This window comes from Acinonyx jubatus, chromosome C1, assembly GCF_027475565.1.
Source record: "Acinonyx jubatus isolate Ajub_Pintada_27869175 chromosome C1, VMU_Ajub_asm_v1.0, whole genome shotgun sequence".
In the NCBI taxonomy this organism is placed as follows: domain Eukaryota; kingdom Metazoa; phylum Chordata; class Mammalia; order Carnivora; family Felidae; genus Acinonyx; species Acinonyx jubatus.
In genome coordinates, this window is record NC_069381.1 from 79,463,427 (window position 1) to 79,486,627 (window position 23,201).

A 23,201-nucleotide genomic window follows, 5' to 3' on the forward strand; every position below is an offset into this window, starting at 1 on the left:
TGTGCCAGAGAAAGGGGGGCGGGGGGCGGGCCCTCCTCTGACACCTGCTCCTTGCTCTCTACCTCGAAGCCTCCCACACCTGTTGGTCTGACCTCTACCCCGCGGCCGCCACGGGAACAGTCGAGGCTTTGGGCCAAATTTGAGCTCACTCTGTCTTTAAACCTCTAAATGCAGTGCGGAAAAAACTGGGGACTGTGCCATAGCAAAGCCTGGGGCATTTCAAATCTTTTTCTGGATTCGCACCAGCTCCTTTTTACAAGCATCTTTATCCGAAACGCAGTCCAAAAACCCAGGTGGCTGTTGCTCAACTTTTTTTTTTTTTTTTTTTTTAATCTAGCGGCTTCTTTGAATAGGAGACCTTTGTACAAGAGATAAATATCCTCCTTTGGGCAAGAAGCGGCCTCCATTCTTTCATGGTTCTGCTTCCTACCCACCACTTTCCCTCCTCTGATCTCAAAGTAACTTAATAAATAGGAAGAAGGGAACATAACTTTCGTCGTTCGCCTGAGCTCCTAGCACTGTACTAGACGTCTTCCAAACATGATCTCATTTACCCCCACAAACAGCTGGTAGGTAGACATCATATCCGTTGTAGAGATGAGAAAAATGAAACTCAGAGACCTAAGTATCCTGGCCAAGGTCTGCCCATCTCTAAAGCTTCACCTTCTCTCCATCACTTTCCTGAGCACACCTAGGACATGTTTCAACCCCTGAGATCCTAGTATAAGAGTTTTGTTTACCAAATACCGGCTACTGTGCCAAAAGAGATCATAGAATCAGGAGGAGACAACAAACATCTCACCACAGTTGAGCCATCCTTCCAGGAGGCACTTTTAAAAAAACCCACAGAAAACTGCTATGGACTTTCGAAAGACTGGGGGTAGGGAGTGGGAAGGTGAAGGAGGCTAATAGGGAGGAAAGTGAATGATTTGTGTATGATTTGCTAATTTAGACAGTAGGTAGTAATGATAATTAAGTCATTCTTCCCACACAAATGACACAATTGACCCACAATTAGCAAGACAAGCAGTTTGGGCTGTTTTTCCAGTAGTGTGATAGTGGCCATGTGTCATTGACAAGACCTCACCTACTTTTTTTTGGAGTGTGGGAAATGGCGGCCAGATTTGAGGTACGGTGGAGATGGAAAACATAAGATCACAATCATTTTATTTATTTATTTATTTATTTATTTATTTATTTAAAAGAGAGAGAGAGAGAGAGAGAGAGAGAGAGGAGGTACACGCACAAGCAGGGAAGGGGTAGAGAGAGGGAGAGAGAATCCCACACAGGCTCCACACTCTCAGCACAGAGCCTAACAGGGGGCCCGATCTTACAACCATGAGATCATGACCTGAGCAGAAATCAAGACTCAGAAGCTTAACCAACTGAGCCACCCAGGTGCCACATAATCATGTTAATCTACTTAAAAGTCATTCCTTAAGAGCCTAAATGTCCATCAACTGATGAATGGATAAAGAAATTGTGGTTTATATACACAATGGAGTACTACGTGGCAATGAGAAAGAATGAAATATGGCCCTTTGTAGCAAGGTGGATGGAACTGGAGAGTGTGATGCTAAGTGAAATAAGCCATACAGAGAAAGACAGATACCATATGGTTTCACTCTTATGTGGATCCTGAGAAACTTAACAGAAACCCATGGGGGAGGGGAAGGAAGGAAAAAAAAAAAAAGGTTAGAGTGGGAGAGAGCCAAAGCATAAGAGACTGTTAAAAACTGAGAACAAACTGAGGGTTGATGGGGGGTGGGAGGGAGGGGAGGGCGGGTGATGGGTATTGAGGAGGGCACCTTTTGGGATGAGCACTGGGTGTTGTATGGAAACCAATTTGACAATAAACTTCATATATTGAATAAATAAATAAATAAATAAATAAGTCATTCCTTGTAGAATGTTCAAGAATTATATTCAATTTTGTTATGAAAATCCTACAAAGGTGAGTTTTGTTTAATGGGAGTTATTGTTTAATGGGTATAGAATTTTCATTTGGAATGATGAAAAAGCTCTAGAAATGGACAGCAATGATAGTCACAAAACAATATAAGTATACTGGATGCCACTGTGTACCTAACAGTAGATCTTTTGTAACCCTTCCTCTTTCTCCTCTTTGCTACCCTACCTGACCAAGCAACCACTGACAGGCTTTCTGTTTCTCACATCCGTTTGTATTTCCTAGAATTTTATGTAAATAGAACCATACCTTGTGTATTCCATTTTAACTGGCTTCTTTCACTAAGCAAAATTACTCTGAGATTCAACCATGTGGTAGCATATATCAATAGTTCATTTCTTTGTATTGCTGAGTAGTATTGTATGGTAAGGATATATCACAGTGTACATATCCATTCCCTTGTTGAATATTTGGGTTTTTAGTTTTTGGCTATTGGAAGTAAAGCTGTATGAATATTCATGTGCAAGCCTTTTTATGAACATATGCTTTCATTTCTCACAGATAAATAAGAATAGAATGGGTGGATTATATGAAAGGTATATGTTTAATTTTTTGAGAAATTGCTAAATTTTTCCGGAGTGATTGTAGCACCTTGCATTCCCATCAGCAAGATGGGGCACCTGGGTGGCTCAGTCAGTTAAGCCTCTGACTCTTGATGTCAGCTTAGATTATGATCTCACAGTTCGTGGGTTTGAGCCCCACGTCAGGCTTTGCTCTGGCAGCACGCAGAGCCTGCTTGGAATTCTCTTTCTCCTCTCTCTCTGCCCTCCCACCTGCTAGTGTATGTGCGTGCACTTTATCTCCCTCTCTCAAAATAAATAAATAAACTTTTAAAAATTAAAAGAGAGAGAGAGAGAGAGGTTCCAGTTATTCTATATCCTCACCAACACTTGGTATGATCAATCTTTTTAAGTTTAGCCATTCTAATAGGTGGTATCTCACTATAGTTTTAATTTTAACTAAATTAAGTGAATTAAAAAAATTAATGTGCCTGTCATCTGTGTATCTTTCTTGTCAAGTGTTTGTTCAATCTTTTGCCCATATTTTGTGTTTTAACTTATCCCTCCCAGGATGGATTTAGAAAATCCCGACCGACTTCTAGCAATAGAATGTGTCAGCAAGGTTTAAGTAAAATTTCACATTACAAAATAACTTCCAGGGTGTGTCTCAGCAATCCTAAGCATTTTAGCTGGAACCGCCTTTAATATGCAGAACACTTTGAACTGAAATAAATGCTCTTAAGTCAATGCAACCTTTCCAAATTCCCACGTTGAGCAGTTGGGGGGAAGTTGTAAGAAAAGATCCTTTCACAGATACAAATCTGTAGATCATATTGTCACGTATCGTGCCACCGGAACGATCATAACAAATGTTTTAGAGAATACATCCTATACATCCACAATACAGAAGTACAAAGAACTATGAAGGCATCAGTCAGTTGTATGAAAGGCAGAGGGCTAGAAGGCTCAGAGGAGGCTAAGACTTCAGCACCTAGTATGTACTAATCAGTATTAGCAATGGATGATGGGCAGTGAAATCTTATAATTTATCACCCAAATAGGGACGCTTTTGAGAGTGAAATGTGGTACTACTAATATTTTTTGTCTCATCCAGTCCCGGTAAGTCTCCTTAGTAGCGTTCCTTTTCACTCTCAAAAGTGTCCCTGTTTAGATGATAAATTATATGTGGTCAGCTCACTTACAGATATCACTCACAACAATTCTGTGATGGCAAATATTATCTATTTACATTAACAATCAGAAATTAAGATTCAGGGAGAAAGGATATACAACTTGGCCAAAGTCAAACAGTGAATAGAGAGCAGAATTGGGGTTTGAAATCAGGCCTGCTTTCGGATTTCTCAAAAATCAACTTCCTAGATGCCATAAGAATCTGAAATCACTCTTGCAAGGTATATCTGCTCTTTTTTTTTTTTTTTTTTTTTTTTTGGCTACACCGTATGTCCTTTTGAGGAGTGCCCACCACTCACTCCTGTGATACTGTTAATCTATCAGTCACAAAGCTACCTCCTTCCACAGCAGACGCAGGCATGTGGCAGATCTGTCAAAGGGTTTACCCCCTAAGCACAGTTATGGGTTTGAAGGAGACCTAACCCAGGCTGGGTCCATCAGGTTTCTTTTTGGTGAATAGATATGGAAGTCGAATATTTTGGTTATTCAGACAGAAAACTAACTCAAACTGACTTAGACAAAAAATGGGCTTAGTGGGCTCATGTCTCAGAAAAGGTTGGAGAAGATGTACCTTCAGGCATGAGTGGATTCAGGGACTCAGTCACAGGGTTCACAAGCCAGTATCTCCACATACTGCTTCTCTTCTGTTGACTCTCCCCCCTTGGGATCAAATACACCACCAGAAGGTTCAGGTTTTCATCCTAACCTCTCAGGAGCCACAACACAAAAGAAAGCATAACAAGAAAGTGAACGGGGGACCTGGGTGGCTCAGTCGGTTGAGCGCAGAGCTTGCTTCGGATCCTCTGTCCCCCTCTCTCTCTGCCCCTCCCCTGCTCGTACTCTCAAAAATATACATGAAAAACAAACAAATGAAAAAAACCAAAAACAAAAAAGAGAACAGTTTCCCAAAAGTTCCAACAAAAAGTCCTAGAACTGAGTCTTGTTGGCCTGGTTTGGGTCACCTACCCATCTTCACCACAATCACTTGGCCACAGGAAGAAAAGCTCTGATGATCGGTCTAGAAGGGGTGTCTGAAATGGCGTGGGACGTGAGGAGGCAACGGCCCGCTCTCCCAAAAAGAGGAGCTGAGGGAGGGAAGGTGCACAAACCCAAAGGCAAACCAAAGAAAAGTGATGTTGGCAGACCACATAAACATGATGCCCACTGCACGTGTTCTTTTCAGCGCATGTGAGAAGGGCCCCCTCACTTCCAAGGACACCTTTCAGAGCCCTGAACTTAAGTTTTTACTCATTGCATTTCATTCTTTTTCTCAAAGATGGCAGCTAAAATTATATAAGCTCCAGCTCCCCCAAATCGGGAGATACCCTATAAAGGAGTCAACCAGAGGGGCACCTGGGTGGCTCAGTCGGTTAAGCGGCCGACTTCGGCTCAGGTCATGATCTCGCGGTCCGTGAGTTCGAGCCCCGCGTCGGTCTCTGTGCTGACAGCTCAGAGCCTGGAGCCTGTTTCAGATTCTGTGTCTCCCTCTCTCTCTGACCCTCCCCCGTTCATGCTCTGTCTCTCTCTGTCTCAAAAATAAATAAACGTTAAAAAAAAATTAAAAAAAAAAAGGAGTCAACCAGAATGCCACTTCCCCCTTCACTTACATTAAGCACCATGTTCTCATCAAATTCTTTTCCCTCCCTTCCCAAAAGCCTGAAATTGAGGTTCTTATCATCTGTGGCCAAAGAATGACATCCTGACGCCAGCCTTCTTCTCCCAGATTCATCTTCAAAATTGAGGCCTTAGAGCATGGATTTCCTTTAAGAAAATAAATAAAATTTAAATTTAAAATTACCAGGGGCACCTGGCAAGCTCAGCAGGAAGAGCATGTGACCCTTAATCTTGGGATTATGAATTTGAGCCCCACGTGAGGGGTGTAGAGATTACTTATATAAATCTAAAAAAACTTAAAAAAATAGAATTACCGTATGATGAAGGAATTCCACTCTTGAATATTTACCCCAAAAACTTGAAAGCAGGATCATGTAGACATATTTGTACACTCATGTTCACAGCAGCATTGTTTGCAATAGCCAAAAGGTAGCAACAACCCAAGTGTCCGTCAATGAATGGATGAACAAAATGTGACCTATACATTGAAGGGGTGAAAACATTTTGCCTTCCTCCTTTCCAGATTCTTTGGCTGGTCTAATAATTAAATTGATGTAAGACAGATTAGCAGAGAAAAGCAAAGTTAACTGCATACATATGGGAATCCCATAAAGATATGAAGACTCAAAGGGCAGCCAGGTAATATCTTCTGTATAATATAAATATAAGATCGTGGAGCTAAGGAAAAAGGTAAGGATCTGGAGAGACGAAGGGAAGATAGACCATTCACAGGAAGGCAGAGGAGATGTTTGAAAAACAAAGGTAACCCTGTTACAGAGGTAAGTTTCCTAGGTAAAAAGGTTATCTCTAGCAATAGTTCCTTTCCTGCTATAGACCCCCTTTATAATGGATATTTCGTCAGTTGAAGGGGAAGAGCTTTTCCCTAAATTTGCTGGGTTTTGAATGGTTTTAGTTCAAAAATAATCCTTATGATGCAAAGAGACACATTTTGAGGTGGTAAAATCTGCTCCCCTTCAACATGTGATATGGAATATCATTCAGCCTTGAAAAGGAAGGAAATGCTGACATGTGCTACAACATGGACAAACCTTGAGGATATTATGCTAAGTAAAACAGACCAGTTGCAAAAGGACAAATACTACAGGATTCTGCGTTTTGAGGTTTCTAGAGTAGATAAAAATCACAGAAGCAGAAAGTAGAATGGTGTCTACCTGACTTAAAAATCTAGCCACTTGGGGTGCCTGGCTGGCTTAGTCGGAGGAACATGTGACTCTTGATCCCAGGGTCATGAGTTCAAGCCCCACGCTGAGTATAGAGATTACTTACTTACATTCATACATACATAAGAAAAAAAAATTTGTAAGTCTAGAGGCTCCTCATTTGGCCACAGGGCCAAGCCCAACCTCTACTCACAGGGTTGCTGTAAGGGAGATTTCAAGAAATCACATATGCAACATTCTTACAAATAAGCACATTCTTACAAATATTACCCCATTTAATCATCACAAAAACAATTCCAGGGAGATATGACCGTCCTCAGTTTTTTCACATGGAAGAAATAGGCTCAGAGAAGTTAGTAACTTGTTCAAGGTTGCACAGCAGTGATGCTAGAACTACAGTTTAGTTTTTTTCTGCTTCTTAAATCCATGTTTTTCTTATCACACTATGCTACATCATTATAGTTCACAATTTCCTCAGGGACGGTGTGTAAAGAAAACAGAAAGGTGAAGCTGAGCTCTAGGATGGCTCAGATTTGGAGGGAAAAAAAGAGATGGAGGGAGAGAAACAAAAAAGTACAAAGAAAATCACTAAAATGAACCTAGAAAACACCACAGAAGAGAGTTGTGGGGTTTTTTTTTAACATTTTTTTTTAATTTACTGGTAATGTGGTTTCATTTGTTTATTTATTTTTAAAGTAATCTCTACACCCAATGTGGGGCTGGAACTCACAAGCCTGACATTAAGAGTTGCATGCTCTACCTCCTGAGCCAGCCGGGTGCCCCAAAGCAAATTTTTTTTTTCCATGGAAGAGTGTTTTATGGGAAAAGGCAAGTAACTACCTAAAATGAAGCTTAAAAAAAGACCGTTTAATTTTTCACTATGGTCCTTCTGGATGAGAAGCCTTGGGACCACAGGTTTGGTAGAAATCTAATTATTGGGTTAAAAAGGGAAGAACTGGTGAAGCCCTGGAGGCAGGAGGGGTAGAAACCTCATCCCTAGTGGAAGGAGGCAGAGAAGCAGGGCAGTCCTTAACCCCCAGCCAGCTGGGCAGAGAGAAGCAGAGAGGAGAATCCACAGGGGTACACAAGAGCCCAGGAGTCAGGAAAGCTGGCAAGATGAGAGTTCATGCAGTCACAGGGGCTCACGGTTGCTGAGGGAGGCAAGGGCTTCTTCTGGACTTCTGGAAGAGCCCGCCACCTCTCAGCATCACCCAGCTCCTGCCTCCGTGTCCCCTTCCCCATGTCTCTGTCTCCTTGTCACGCCTTCTCTCTTCTGCATCCTTTTATCTTTATCTTGCTTCATTCCCTACTTGAAGCAGTTGGTAATATCCTAGTAATTGTATCTACTGTTATTCAGATCAGAGAAATTGCTGACTGTTGGCAGTTCAGCGTTCAAAATAAAACCAGCGCTTAACCAGCTGCCATAGAACATGGCTGTCTGGAGAAGGAGAGTTGAGAAAGAGAGGAGAGGCCGGTCAGGTGTTCACAACCTTCCCAGGACTTTTATACAGTAATTGTATGTATGTGCTCATGTACATTCTTCCGGGAAAGGATCGTACTCCTTTCATTAATTCTCAAGGGAAAAAGCGATCAAAGAGGTTCAGGATTGGGCACCTGGGCGGCTCAGTGGGTTAAGCCTCTGGCTCTTGATTTCAGTTCAGGTCATGATCTCATGGTTCATGGAATTGAGCCCTACATCAGGCCTCTGCGCTGATAGTGCAGAACCTGCTTGGGATTCTCTCTCTCTTTCTCTCTCTCTCTCTCTCTCTGTCTGTCTTCCTCCTCTCTCTCCCCACTCTCTATCTCTAAAAAAAATAAAAGTTCCGGATCTCACTGCCTTTCACCTCTATCAAATACAGCTGCTTAATTTTAGCTTTTTATTTTTTTAATTGTAGCTTCTTTATAATAATTTGTTCTCTTGATTTTGATAAGGAGATAGTCTAAAAGCTTCTGCTTATAATGAATAGGATTAACATCAAGAAACTCAGCTCAGCGATCATTTTGAAGTACAAAATGACTCATATTCCAGTGTCACGTTCCAATCTTCCTGGTTGGTTATCAAAAATCATAGATAATTTAAGATGGTATCAAAATACTAATGCAGTTTAATTCCTTTGTAAACTTGTTTACTCCAAAACGTAAAGGCCAGTGTTCCTATTGAAATGCAATCCCTTTTCATTGAGGCAGCGGGAACCCATTTTTCTAATGATCTAATGGTCTAAATTTCAGCACATAGCACTGTTCTGACAAAGGAGAGTATTTCCAGATTATGCTGAAAGTTGCTCAGCACCTGTTTCTTGAAATAAATGTGTTTAGCTTTTGGCAAAGGAGACATCTGGAAAAGAGGCATTTTGCTCAATAATATTAAAAGCATTAATATAATAAACAGAAAACTAAACTAACTGAATTTTTCTTTTGGTTTTCATTAGATGAGAAACTCCAGAAGGGCAGGAACCAATCCCTTCAACACTGTATCCCCATTATTTAATAGGCAGTAGCCATTCAATAAATAAGGAGATGAAAAATAACAAGCCCCTAACAGAATGGATTTTATAGAAAGCATTTTTTTCTTTTTCTCCTCCTTTTTTACAGCTTTATTGAGATGTAAGTGCTGTATAACACTGTGTAAATTTAAAGTGTCCAATATGGGGATTTTTTCGATACATTTATCTATTGCGAAGTGTTTACCAAAATAAGGTTAGTTAATACAACCTTCACCTCACATAGTTCTCATTTTTGTTGTTGGTGGTGGTGAGAACATCTAAGTCCTACTCTCAGAGCAACTTTCAAGCATACAAGATGTATTATTAATTGTAGTCATCATGCTGTACATTAGATCCCTGGAACTTATTCATCCTATAACTGAAAGTTTATACCCTTTGACCAACATCTCACCATTTCCTCCACTTCCCTTAACCCCTGGTAACGATCAATCTATTCTCTGTTTCTGGAAGTTAAATTTTTTTAATTGCAGTATAGTTGACATACAATATCCTATTAATTTCAGGTGCACATCATGTGATTTGAGGTTTTTATACATTGGGAAATGATGCCCACAATAAGTCTAGTTACCATCTGTCACCGTACAAAGTTATTACAATATAATTGACTATATTTCCTGCGCTGTACATTACATCCTCATGACTTATTTATTTTATAACTGGAAGTTCGTGCCTCCTAAGAATCTTTATCTATGTTGCCCGCCTCCCAGAGGCAAGGTATTGGAGGCTACGAGGCGTTTGGCCTTGAAGGAATAAAGTCCTTTACTCAGGAGTAAAGGTCCTGAAAAATCCTCCTGTGCTCGTCTTCTGAATTAAAGAAAGCTTAAAGTAAGCCCAGATAAGTTAAGTATTGAGGTGACTTAAAAATAAAAATTCTTGGGTGGTGTATCTGATAACCCATCCAAAACAAATGAAATTAAGTAGGTGGGCTCATTTTCCAGCCATTCTAGATAAATAAGCACCTATTATATTATTGTGTTTGTTCAAGTAAAATCCGTATTACTTAGGAGAGGAATGTGGTCAACACAGTAGGAAAAATTTTTCCACTCTTTTTTTTTGTGTGTTTAGAATTGGCGACTCTACTAGTTTCCATTTCTGTCTCCAACTTCGCATTTTAAAATGCTTGGATCATGATCATAGATTTGAAAAATATCGTGGCCTCACCTAGTCTTTTTTCAAAAAGTTTTCAAGGAAACTGCTTTGTAAAGTGATGCAGGTGCACTTTACTTTCAGCTTAAAGAAGGTATGGTACGATTTATGGGCATTATTCCCAATACAAAAATAAATCCATTTCAGCTGTTAAAATTTGCCTTTGAGTTGTTTCATTTTACTGCTGTCTTGCCATAAGTTATGTCAGAAAAATAAAAACAAAACATATAGTTACATGGAATTTAAATGATAACACAGTTAACCTTCAACAATACAGGGGTTATTGGATCTTACCACCTTCTCCGTCCCTATGCTCAAAAATCCACATACAACTTTTGATTCCCCAGAAACGTAATTAGCCTGCTGTTGGCATAACACATTTTTTGTACATTGTGTTTTTTTTTAATTTATTTATTTTTGAGTAATCTCCACACCCAATATGGGGCTCGAACTTACGACCCCAAGATTAAGAGTTGGCCAGCTTTTCCTACTGCGTCAGCGAGATGCCCTTGTTAGGTTTTTACATACTATATTCTTACAATAAAATAAGCTAGAGAAAAGAAAATGTTACCAAGAAAATCCTAAGGAAGAGGAAATACATTTATAGTACTGTACTGTAAAAAATCTGCATATAAGAGGGGCGCCTGGGTGTCTCAGTCAGTTAAGTGCTGGACTTCGGCTCAGGTCATGATCTCATGGCTCGTGGGTTTGAGCCCCACTGTGGGCTCTGTGCTGACAGCTCAGAGCCTCAGATTCTGTGTCTTCATCTCTCTCTGCCCCTCCCCCACTCACACTCTTGTCTCCCTCTCTCTAAAAAATAAACATTTTAAAAAATTTTAATTTAAAAAATCTGCATATAAGAGACCCGCACAGTTCAGATCCGTGTTGTTCAAGAGTCAACTGCATAGTATTACATTTTAAACATATGTCCCCAAGGTGAAATTGCACTTTATTAAGACCTAACTCTCAATTATTTATCTTACACTCCATTTATTCACATATCCTTATATTGGTACATGTGTGTTAAACCCTTCATTATTATCACACAATCAGCCATGGTAGTGATCACCTTTCTATGATGCACACTTAGGGGAGGAAAACACTTTTCTTCTAACCTCTTAGGTTTTGTAAATGATGACTGCAAATTAAACCGACAAAAGACAGATTAACACAACAGATTTATCTGCATGCACATGGAAGCTTCTCAGAGAAGTGAAAACCCAAAGGACAGGGTTAGGCTTGAGAACTTCTATACTATTTTAGCATGGGGCAATAAATTGTGGAGAAGGGACAAAGTTAAAAGATTTTGGCTTCCAGGGGTATTAAATTGTGGGAAGGTAAATATACGGGGGGAAGAATGAGTAGAGAGAAGGGTTATTTTAGTAAGGTTTGTTATGCAAACTCAGCGATAAGATTCTCCAGTGATTAAGAATCCTTCTTCTCAAGGTGCCTGGGTTAGGGTTAGTTCTGGAGCCTGCTTCGGATTCTGTGTCTCCCTCTCTCTCTGCCCCTGCCCCACTCATGCTCTGTCTCAGAAATAAATAAACATTTAAAAAAAAAATTTTTTTTTAAAGAATCCTTCTTCTCTTCCCGGTACAGAAGAGGGGAGGAGGGAGACCTTCACAACGGGCAATCTGTGCCTTGATTTTAGGCAGAATGGGGGAGGGCAGAGGGTTCCTCCTGGGTCTGCTGTTTCTTAATTGTCTCCACCTCAAAATAACACCTTAAATCCATGGGAGGGGCTCATGTTATATATCTGCTCCTTACTGGTTCCTATCAGCATTCCAAGTGTGCAGCAAGTGGCCACAGTTACATTTATGAGTTAAAATTGTGGTGTAGCTGGGGCGCCTGGGTGACTCGGTTAAGTGTCCAACTCTTGATTTCAGCTCAGATCACAATCTCATGGTTCATGAGCTGGAACCCTGTCTCGGGCTCTGCGCTGACAGCATGGAGCTGGGCTTGGGATTCTCTCTCCCTCTCTCTCTGCCCCTCCCCAGCTCTCTCTCTTTCTCAAAATAAATAAATAAACATTTAAAACTTTTTTAAAAATTGTGATGTAGTCAATTATACCTCAAAAGAAATTTCACTGTTACCTCCTCAGGACTGCAGTCATTTATATACCCATCCGAAAGACTGGTTAATAAATAACTTACTACTTTGTCAGCTCCTTCAGATGTAAACACAAGATACTGTTCTAGTCAGCATCAACCCCCAAAAGATAAATGAAGATTGGCAAATGTGCTCCTAAAACACTCATCTTTTCATCCAACTTATTTATTCATTCAACAAATGTCTGTTGAGTGTTTATTGTGTGCCAAGTTCCCTCCTAGACTTTGGAGCGACAGGAGTCAGCAAGACAAAGTCCATAACTTCAAAGTTGTGGCTTCCCTGCTTGGATTTTGCTATCTGAACTGATTCAGGGCAAGTCAAGATATCTGTCCTTACATCTTTCATTTAACCCAAAGACACATGCCCGAGGATAGCAGCACATCTAGTTATTTTTTCTAGTTACTGTAGGACTCACCTGTGCTTCTAGGATAAACTCCAAACCACTTGGAGTTTACAAAGCCCTTTTTACATAAAATGTCTAATAACTAGCCTGAAAACACACACACACACACACACACACACACACACACACACACCCAACAACAACCAAAAAATGCTATCTGAGCCTTCTGTGTCTCACCTTTGTATTCTGTGTTCTACGCAAGGGTCAGCTTTTAGTAATTTAGGAAACCAGCTGTGTCCAGAAAACAGCTGTGTCCTTTTCCATATGTTCTCTTCTGCTTTACCTGGCTCACTTCCACTAAGCTCATTAATCACCTCCTCTGGGAAGCCTTCCCTGCTCCTAGTCTCAGTCTGGTTAAGGACCCTTCTGGGTTCCTAGGACTTAATTTTTAACCTCCGTCCTAGAAATGATTGTACTATATTATACCGGTCTAGCCTCTCTTTTCACTAAACTGTGTGCTTCTTAAATTTAGACACTCGTTCTTTTACATCTATGATGACCATATTAAAAGAAGGGAAAAAAGAAAGAAGGGTGGATGTGTGTAGAAATCGGTAAGAATTTGCCTCAGAGCCCCCACTCTTTTTTTTTTTTAATGGAAGCAGACCCACCTGGTCCAAACCAGCACCAGTACTTGTCAGTTATGAGACTTTGGGCAAGTTATTTAACTCAGCTGGGCCTCTTACTCTTAATAATAAGTGCTTAATAAACATTTGCTTAATGAAAGAATAATAATGATTGTTAGAGGCTTAATTAATATGATAGTTAACATATACAGCACTTAGTCTGTGCCAGGTATTGTTTTGAGCACTTTGTATACATTATCTGTATTAATCCTTACAACCCTGTGACGCGGCACAGTGTATTCCTTCTATAGAAGAAAATGAAGACACTGTGGCCCCGCGATGGTGACCTGCCAAGTTACTGAGCGGGCTTCAGAGCCCATTCTCTGAATTATCACTCCCTCCTGCTGGTTGCTGGCTGCAAGAGAGGAGAGAATAGCGGAAGAGACAAGATGATGAACATAAGGATCCCCTGCCCTGCTCAAGAAAAGCATTCTTGGGGCGCCTGGGTGGCTCAGTTGGTTAAGCGTCAGACTTTGGCTCATGTCATGATATGGCGGTTCATGGGTTCAAGCCCCACTTCGGGCTCTGTGCTGACGGCTCGGAGACTGGAGCCTGCTTCAGATTCTGTGTCTCCCTCTCTCTCTGTCCCTCCTCCACTCGCACTCTGTCTCTCTCTCTTTCTCAAAAACAAAATAAAACATTTAAAAAAAATTTTTAAATCATCCTTTACTGCTATAATCGCATTTCCTGGGGATGACCCACCAAAATCCTCAAAGTGCTGCTCTTCAATCTGACATTCCTAGCTTTTAGCTAAAATTCCCCCTACCTACCAAAAACATCTCATATTAATTATATGTGGTTTGCGGGTCTAGAGGGACAACATAGCTCCTTGACTATGCTTGACTGAAGAGTCTTTCTTCTTAATTGGGACTGTCATCCTCTTTGGCAGAATAGGCAGCTACAGAAGGTCTTTGTGGGAGGATGAGGTCACCCCCTAGCTAGCCAGTCCACCTCACATCCACAGGAGACCTTATTAATTGGGAGAGGGATGTTGGTTTCCTTTCCAATTTCTGAGACTTCCTTCTCATTCACTAAACCACTTAATGCTTATACTTTACTTTTACCTATTATAAATTATTTATTTCTAAAATAACTCATACGTGTCTCTAGGAATTGTTAGTCTCAGGACAGAAGCCTGGGTCAATAAAGCAGACAACTGTCCTCTAAAGACCCCTCTCCGGAGACTTCACCTTGTCCACAGGGTGAGTTCCAGCAGTGAGGCTTGTATTTTTCTTTCTTTCTTTCTTTCTTTCTTTCTTTCTTTCTTTCTTTCTTTCTTTCTTTCTTTCTTTCTTTCTTTCTTTCTTTTATTTAAAAACATTAGAAAGAGAGAGAAAGAGAGCAGGGGAGGGGCAGAGAGAGAGGGGACCAAAGTGGGCTCTGTACTGACAGAAGACAGCCCGATATGGGGCTCGAACTCACAAACCATGAGATCATGACCTGAGCCGAAGCTGGACACTCAACCAACTGAGACACCCAGGCTCCTGGCGCTTGTATTTCTTGACTCTCCCGTGACAGCATAGCTGACTAGAAGACCAAGATAGGGCAATTGATTCTCTTGCCTGGCTATTTGATTCTTGGCCGGTCACTTCAACTTCCTATAAATTTAGAAGCTATAAGGTGGTCACCTTCCATTTTATATGTAGAAAAGCAAATAAAGCAGGTTTATTGGTCAGGTTCCAGATTCCAGCTTCTTTAATAAAGACCCAATATAACCCCAGCTTAAATGAGATAGAAGCATGTTTCCCTTTCATATAAGAGTCCAGGGCTAATATGACAGCTCCATGCATTTGGAGACCCAAGCTCCTACCTTATGGCTCCAACAACCTCTACCGGCAGCTTTCATCTCCAGGTCAAAGACGATGGCTTCAGGTCCCACCATCTTTATCCATGTGCAGGCAGTAAGGAGAGAAAAGAAAGGAGAGGGGAGCTCATTTTTTTGCCACTTAAGAGCATACTCTGGAAGTTGTGCATATCACTTCTGTCTGTATTGCACTGACCGGAGCCTAATAAATGGCTACAATTAGCAGAAGGGAGGCTTGGAAGAGTGGCCTTTAGCTGGGTAGCCTTGCGTCTGGCTACAACTCTATCCTCATAGAAGGGGCAAGACAACAAGCAGCTTCAGCTGCTTTCAAGCTCACACAGCTGGTCAGCAAAGAGTCAACATGAAATAGAGACAATGAGAAAAAAGCAGCAATAAGAGACTTGGGACCTCTGAGGTGAGGAGAGCCACCCTGCTTCCTTTTGGCACCCATTTCTTGGTTTCAGTCTCTTATTGATTACCAGCAGCTTGCTTTCTCTTGCTTATCATAAGTCCTTGGCTTTGCATAAGCCAGCCCAGGGAACCTCTGTTCCTTGACACCAAAAAGCCATGTCTAAGACAGTCAACCTGGTGATGTGCTCCTAGAAGGCAACAGTCATTTTGTTGTTGTTGTTCCTACTCAGGGTTTCCATAGTGCTGAAGTTCTGTACATAAATATTGATTGAACTTAATGTATCCTTTTGCAGCTGGGTGCATTTACTAGCTGTCTCCCTTATTTTTGCCAGCGATAGTTTGTAGACTTCCAAATTACTTCAAAGAACAGAAAGGGTGGGCCTACAAGAGGATCAGAGAATGTCTCAGTCTGAGACTGGAAGAGGAGAATACTCACAGTTTTGGCACAGGCCCTTTCCTGAAATCTGTCAGCGCTCCGAGGGTGGGGTTGTGCTCTGCTGCACCAAGGCAGCGGCCATCTTCAGCCACGGTTATGTAAACCAGGAAGACTAGAAGGTCTCCCTCCCTCCTGTGCCTGGACAAATGTCTGTGATGTGTGCATTCAATATTGATGCCTCCAGCTCACCCTCAAATGAAAACGCTCTAGCCTCGACTTGGAGAAGAGTCTTACATGCAACTTTTCTCAGTGTTCTAAGTTTAACCAGCTGGAAAGAAGTACCATTCTATTAAATGCTTTTTAAATGAAGGATTTGCTTTTTTTAATGGAAAAATCTGCATTTCATCAAAGGGATGGAAAACAATACCCTTGACTAGTTCATTTGATACAAAGCCCAGCATAACAACATACCCAAACCCATGCTTTTGTTGATATTCTTGAAGAGAAAATAAAGCAAGGGATTTTGAGAGGCTTGCCTAACAAGGGCCTATAAGCCGTATTCTGAGGTATCATAATGAAAACAGCAGGACTCAAGTTATATCCAGGAACTTTACAAGTCTGCCCGGCATGTAGAAGGTATTCAATTAATTCTTGTTGAATAGGTATGTTTCAAACTGATGCTGAAACCATTAGTCTAGAAATCTCTATAACATGATACATTTAAACATTTCCCTCTTAAAACACACAGGATTTGTGAATGAGTATCAAAATCAGCTTCATTTATAGTGGGAATGAAATCAAGTCCACTGGGGAGGAATAGTATGAGTGGAGCAGGAGGACTTGTAAAGCTCTGTGATCTAAAAATTGTAAATGGGGGTGCCTGGGTGGCTCAGTCGGTTGAGCATCTGACTCTTGACTTTGGCTCAGGTCATGATCTCAGGGTCATAGGATCGATCCCTGCGTCAGGCTCTGTGCTGAGCAAGGAGCCTGCTTAAGAGTCTCTCCTTCTCTCTCTCTCTCTCTGCCCCTTTCCCCCTCTCACACTCTTTCTCTCTCAAAAAATAAAAATAAAAAATAAAAATAAACATCGTAAATGATAGCACTGCCATTTTCTGCTTTACTCTAAACATTACAGTTAACTTTTACAGTGCTGAAAGATTCCTAACAGCTCCTAATTTTAGAGAACAGTCATTGAGAATAGAACGCTGCTTGGCAGCATTTGTATTCTTTACTTCTTCCGGGACATTTTTTCAGATGTTATGGTTCAGAGTCTTTTTATGAATGGTATGTTCATTTATTGACATTACGTTAGATAGTGCTGTGGTATTTTCCCAAAAACTGTTTTGTTCAGAGGCAACTAGTTTAGCACTCTGTTGGGAGGTCTCCAAGACCACGTCCAGGTTCGATGATTCATGAGATCTCACAGGACTCCGCTTCCCATGGTACTCATGGCTCTGCTTTATTACAACCAAAGGGCACCAACCAGTCAGCAAAAGAAGAAACACATGGGCAAAGTCTGGGGAAAACCAGGCATGAGCTTCCAAGGGTCCTTTCCATACAGGACATGCTAATCCTTCAGGCAACGAGTTCTACGGGGTGACGGCACATGTAAAATACTGCCAAGCAGGGAAGTTCATTAGAGACTCAGTGCCCAGGGTTTTGACTGGGGGCTGGTCATAGAGGCAGCCTCGGCCTGGCACACACACAAATGCCAGACTCTCAGAAGGAAAGCAGGTGTTCAGCATAAATCACGCTGTTTGTATATGTAATTTAGGCGCAGCAAGCCACCCTCATCAGTTAAGTGTGGGAACCTTCTCAAAACCTAAGTTCTTAGACAACAGCCAAGGGCCGATCTTACAAGCAGGCCTCTTTGTGGATAACAACAGTTCAGGCCTGCTATGCTAGCTTTTTTCTGCACAAACGCCGTCAGTAGAGTATGAATAATTGTGATAATGATGTTAATAAGTTTGATGGTTTTGGGGTGCCTGGGTGGCTCAGTCGGTGAAGCATCTGACTTTGGCTCAGGTCATGATCTCACAGTTCGTGGGTTCCAGCCCCTCATTGGGCTCAGCTCAGAGCCTAGAGGCTGCCTTGGATTCTGTGTCTCCCTCTCTCTCTGCCCCTCCCTCATTTGTGCTCTGTCTCTCTCTCTCTCTCTCTCTCTCTCAAAAATAAATAAACATTAAAAAATTTTTTTGAAATAAGTTTGATGTCTAGTCGCCTTATTTTATTTATTTATTTTTCTTAAAGATTTCATTTTTAAGTAATCTCTACACCCAACATAAGGCTCAAACTCACAACCCTGAGATCAAGAGTTGCACGTTCCATGGACTGAGCCAGCCAGGCACCCCTAGTCCCTTTCTTTAATCATTATGCATTATGTAATTAATGTTTATGGAGCCCTTATCACATGCCAGACCATGGTGAAAGTCATTTAATTTTTATAGTATACTTAAAAAGCAGGTCATGTTTCTGTCCCCATTTTATAGATAAGAACATCAGATCCAATGCAGTTAAATACCTTGCTCCAGTCTTACAACTAATAATTGGTAGTGCTAGGATTGGACTAGGAGGGGCTGACTTTAAAACATGGGCCCAGTGGGGAGTTCTTAAAAATATCACCCCACACTTTTTTTTTCTTTCTTTTTTTCCTTTCTTCTCACGTGGTCATCAAAAAATTTACACGTACGCGTGCACACACATCTCTCTCTCTCCATGTTGTGTTGGTAGGACACAAACACAACCAAGTACAGAACCTAGTACAAGCTGGCTTTCAAATACATGTTGAAATGAATGAATGATTAAGCATAACAACCGAATATCTAGCATTTATGTATCGCATCTTTAGATACCAACATGTTAACCCTTGAAATTCAGTAGAAGGAGCCTAATGCAAGAAACCTGGGTCAGTCATACCACAAAGTACTGTCTCTGTCCGTGTGGCCTTTTGTGAATTGTAGTATTTTTCAAAGTTTAGAAAACTTAATACCTTATGGAATAATACACAGATTCATCATCCCTTTTTGAGTCTTACCAGTGTGCAGAGCACAGGATTACTGCTTTTTTTTAAAAAAGCAAAAGCCATGAGCCATTGAAAGTATGCTTCAATTTTGTCAAAAAGTCTCGGAGCCTCCCATGCCTTTGGAAAGAAGACTATCTGCCCTAGAGATGTTGCAAAGGGTGTAGAGGTCACGAAGCTGGGAATACCGTCAGGGCAGGGGGAGAAGCAAGTTTTGACAAAGCAGAAGCAGAGCTGAAAAGGATTTCAGAAAGTATAAAATTTAAGGGAGTGATGATTGCTTCTTTGGAATCCATTCTTTCGGGGCTCTGTCCCAAGGTGCTAACAGTACTTAACATTTGGATGGGGGGGCGCCTGGGTGGCGCAGTCGGTTGAGCGTCCGACTTCAGCCAGGTCACGATCTCACGGTCCGTGAGTTCGAGCCCCGCGTCGGGCTCTGGGCTGATGGCTCAGAGCCTGGAGCCTGTTTCCGATTCTGTGTCTCCCTCTCTCTCTGCCCCTCACCCATTCATGCTCTGTCTCTCTCTGTCCCAAAAATAAATAAACGTTGAAAAAAAAAATTAACATTTGGATGGGGCTTTCCCATCCTTTCAAAGTGCTTTCACACATATCTTCCTACATTCTCACAGCAGCCTAGAAGGGAGGCCAGTCTGTATTATGCCCATTTTGCAGATAAGAAACTAAGGCAAGGATAAGGTAACTTTCCCAATACCTCAGGACTAGTGACTTGTGGTCTTTTAATCTTGGACGGTGCTTCTCAATCTTTAATGTGCAGATGAACCACCTAGGGATCAGTAGGCTTATTAGGTCTGAGGAAGGATCCAGATTCTTTATCTCTAACAAGTTGTCAAGTGATACAGTAAGAAATAAGAATACAAAATGTGTTACCTTTAAAATGATGGGTTTTCTTATCGTGAGATAAAACCTATATCCACACGGGGCACCTGGGTGGCTTAGTCGGTTGAAGGTCAACTTTAGCTCAGGTCATGATCTCATGGTCTGTGAGTTCGAGCCCTGCATCAGGCTCTGTGCTGACAGCTCAAAACCTGGAGCCTGCTTCAGATTCTGTGTGTGTCTTTCTCTCTGCCCCTCCCCTGCTCATGCTCTGTCATTCTCTCTCTCTCTCTCTGTCAAAAATAAACAAACATTAAAAAAAAATTTAAACAAAACCTATATCCACAAAAGAGTATAAACATTACATGACTACTTTAAAAAATTATTATGAAGCAAATGCCATGTGACCCCACTACCCAGATGAGACATAGAACATTACTGGAAGCCTTCTCTCTCCCTCTCTCCCTGATCATTAAGACTCTCCCTCCCCCTGGGAGGAAACACTATCTTGACTTTGGGGGTCATCATTTTCTTCCTTTTTTTTTTTTTTTAGGAAAACTGAATATTTGAGGTGATATTTTTTCATTACTCTGGTTTCTGATACTTTGGAGTCACCAGTATTTCACACATGATAATGATACACAGGCCAAGGGACAGATCTTGTCTGTGGAAATCTTTAGTAGGAGAGAGTCCCTTAGAGGAGTCCACCTGGAGCCTGCTATGCAAAAGTGTGCAGGAACAGAGGCAAGCACCACACTTTAGGAGTGGAGCGTACTAGAATAAATGAATTCTGGATCTTTGTTACTATATCAAGTCAATATTTAACAGATCAGTTATAGCTGGTTAAAGTCTGTTACTGACAGATAAGAAAGGTCAGTATCCAGAAGAGACAATAAAACAAGAATAGTGTTATTAATGTTCTGCCTGCCTGTGGGTGGTCTTGCTCATGGCCGTTCTGATTCCCCTCACTTCATGAAGTCATCCCTCCTGATTTTCAACAAAACATATTTTCCTAAAACTACTGCTTATAAATATGGATCTCCACTTTGCTCAGTCCAATTAAAAGTTTGAGTGGGCAGCATATTCAAAGGGCCAAGGGCATCAAGAGCTGTCAATGTTTCTGTTCAGCACCAGGTGGCCAGGAAGTTTCACTTCCTGCAAAAAGGAAGATCAAAATTGCCCAGACAGCTGGTGATAGGACAATGAAGCCAGAGGAAGGGAAGGCTAAAAAAGTCCCCACTTGTCTATTGAGCAGCTCTTTCCCCATGCAATCTGTACATTATGTGTAGTAGTTAGCTATTGCTGTATAACAAACCATCCCAAAAGTTAGTGGCTTAATAAACAGCTTATGATTACTCATGACTCTTCGGTTTGGCTGAGAGGTTCTTGTGATGGGTTTGCCTGGACACACTTTGGCTGGAGAGTCAGTTGGGCTGGAAAGACCAACATAGTTTCCCACACATAGCCGACAGCTGATACTGGCTGTTGTCTGGGGCACCTCAGATTTCCTCCATGCAGCAACTTGTTCCTAAATGTTTGTCCCAGAGAAGCTAAGTATTCAGGATTTTTGTAAGTCAGTTGTTAAACCACTGGTAGCTTGAAATCAGCCATGGTGGAAGTGTTTATACTGAAAAAATGAGCAAATACTATAAATCAGGTGTTTTTGTTCTTGTTTTTTTTCTGGAGTGCTGATTTACCAGGATACCACTGCCTACATCTATGTGTGTCCTACAGAGCCCCACACAGTGTAGGTCCTCAGGATATGTTTGTTACATTGAATCTTTGGTTAAGAGGCAGGAAGTTGTAAACAGTGCTGCAGTCTCATAAAAAAAATGTCAAAAAAATTGTGAAATGAGGGGACCAAATCCAAGATAGTGGAGTTTGTTTGGGGGATGTGATACAATTACTAAGCACACATTCACATACCCCACATATCATAAAGAGTATCAGTGGCTCTGTTAATTTAAACTGTTATGGTGGAGCTTTGGATGGAGAGTTTCTGACTCTGGCGTAAATGTGTAATGTATACTTACATATCCCGGAATCGAAGCGGAATAATCAAGTTTCCCACAGGACAGTATTTGTAAAGGTATATTGGTGTTGTGTCTGATAGAGATACAAAGTTTATGGAGAGGTGGGACGGTTCAAGAAACACACCTCTCTGCTATTTTCATGTATCTTTCATCCTGTTTCTGTGTTCTACAGATTTTGATCCATGTCCCTCTTTGACCACCTCTGCACACACCTCTGCCTCTTCCGGTATCGAGTAGACTGTCTAGTTTGTCTATATTTCTCTGAATTTGTTTGGGTTTTCCTCAGATCTCTGCCTGGGTAAAAGAAGGGTATGGGCAGCAAAGTTGGTTTAAAAAAATCTTTTTTTTGTTTTTTTTTTGTTTTTTCACACAGTCTGCTATGCCACTTAGCTAAGCATTTCACCTGTGCCCTGCCATGGGCTACATCTCACCGCTGACCTGCTGTGTTTCCAAGGGTGGTTTGCATCCTGAGAATGACCAATTAGGTCCTTGGGACAGCCTTACATTACCATCCCAGGTAGCTTCGTGGCTTCTTCTACTGCTTCTCTTTTTTTCCTTTTTGACCAACCTGAAAGAAGTAAAGAATAAAAGCAAAGCATAAAAACACTCTGTCCCTTTTTTTAACTGTGTTACAAAACTCTGTCTCCTCTACTGCATTTCATTCCTCCGCCCATCTTTAAACGTCAGTGTTCCCCAAGGTTTTCTCTTCTGACCTTGGCTTCTGCCCTGTCTCACTCACTGGGTAATCCTGGGTGATTTCATCCACTCCCAGCTATTGAAACTCATGATGCAACCAGGCATCCCCAGATCCACGCACTCACTACCTGCTGGACAGCCCCACTGGAAAATCCCAAAGGCTCCCCATGCTCATTACCCCCTCATACGAACTCATTCTCTGTTTCCCTAAACCTCAGTTAATGGGAGTCATTCTGGTCTTCTTCTCCCTCACCTTCAAACAAATCCTATTGATTCTATCTGTTTCAGTTATCCAATTTCCGCAAAACAAACTGCCCCGAGACTTAGTGGTTTAAAACAACAATGGTTTAGTATTTCTCGTGATACTACAGTTTGGCCCCGTATCTCGCTATTGTTTTTCTTGGGCTTATTAGAGAAGCTGCATACAGCCAGAGAATTAGCTGGCTGGGAGGTCCAAGACGACCTCACTCATAAGTCTGACAGTTGGTGTTGGGTGTTGGCTAGAAAGCCTCAGTTCTTCCCCACGTGGCTTCTTATACCCACTGGGACAGACGGGCTTCCTTACATCAGAGTCTCAGGGCAGTGCTCCAAACAAGCCAAGCCGAAGCTGCCAGGCCTGTTAGGCCTGAGCTTCAGAATGCTCATGTCACATCTGCTGCATTTCATTTGTCAAACCAAATCACAAGACCAGCCCAGATTCAAGGAGGCAGGGAAACAGGCTCCATGCCTCAACAAGAGAAGCCGTGAAGTCATGTGGCAAAGGAGTGTAATACAGGGAGGGGAGGAAT

At 41.5% G+C, this 23,201-nt stretch overlaps 1 long non-coding RNA gene across 1 annotated transcript; it reads right to left on the reverse strand.

Moving 5' to 3' along the window:
• Positions 1-4,566: 4,566 nt before the first annotated feature.
• Positions 4,567-20,828, reverse strand: LOC128313933 (uncharacterized). Its single transcript, XR_008295054.1, has 3 exons — positions 19,739-20,828; positions 15,051-15,122; positions 4,567-5,421 (listed from the first exon to the last, which is right to left on the reverse strand). It is a non-coding gene; the product is annotated as an uncharacterized LOC128313933 (long non-coding RNA).
• Between the last annotated feature and the right edge of the window lie 2,373 nt (positions 20,829-23,201).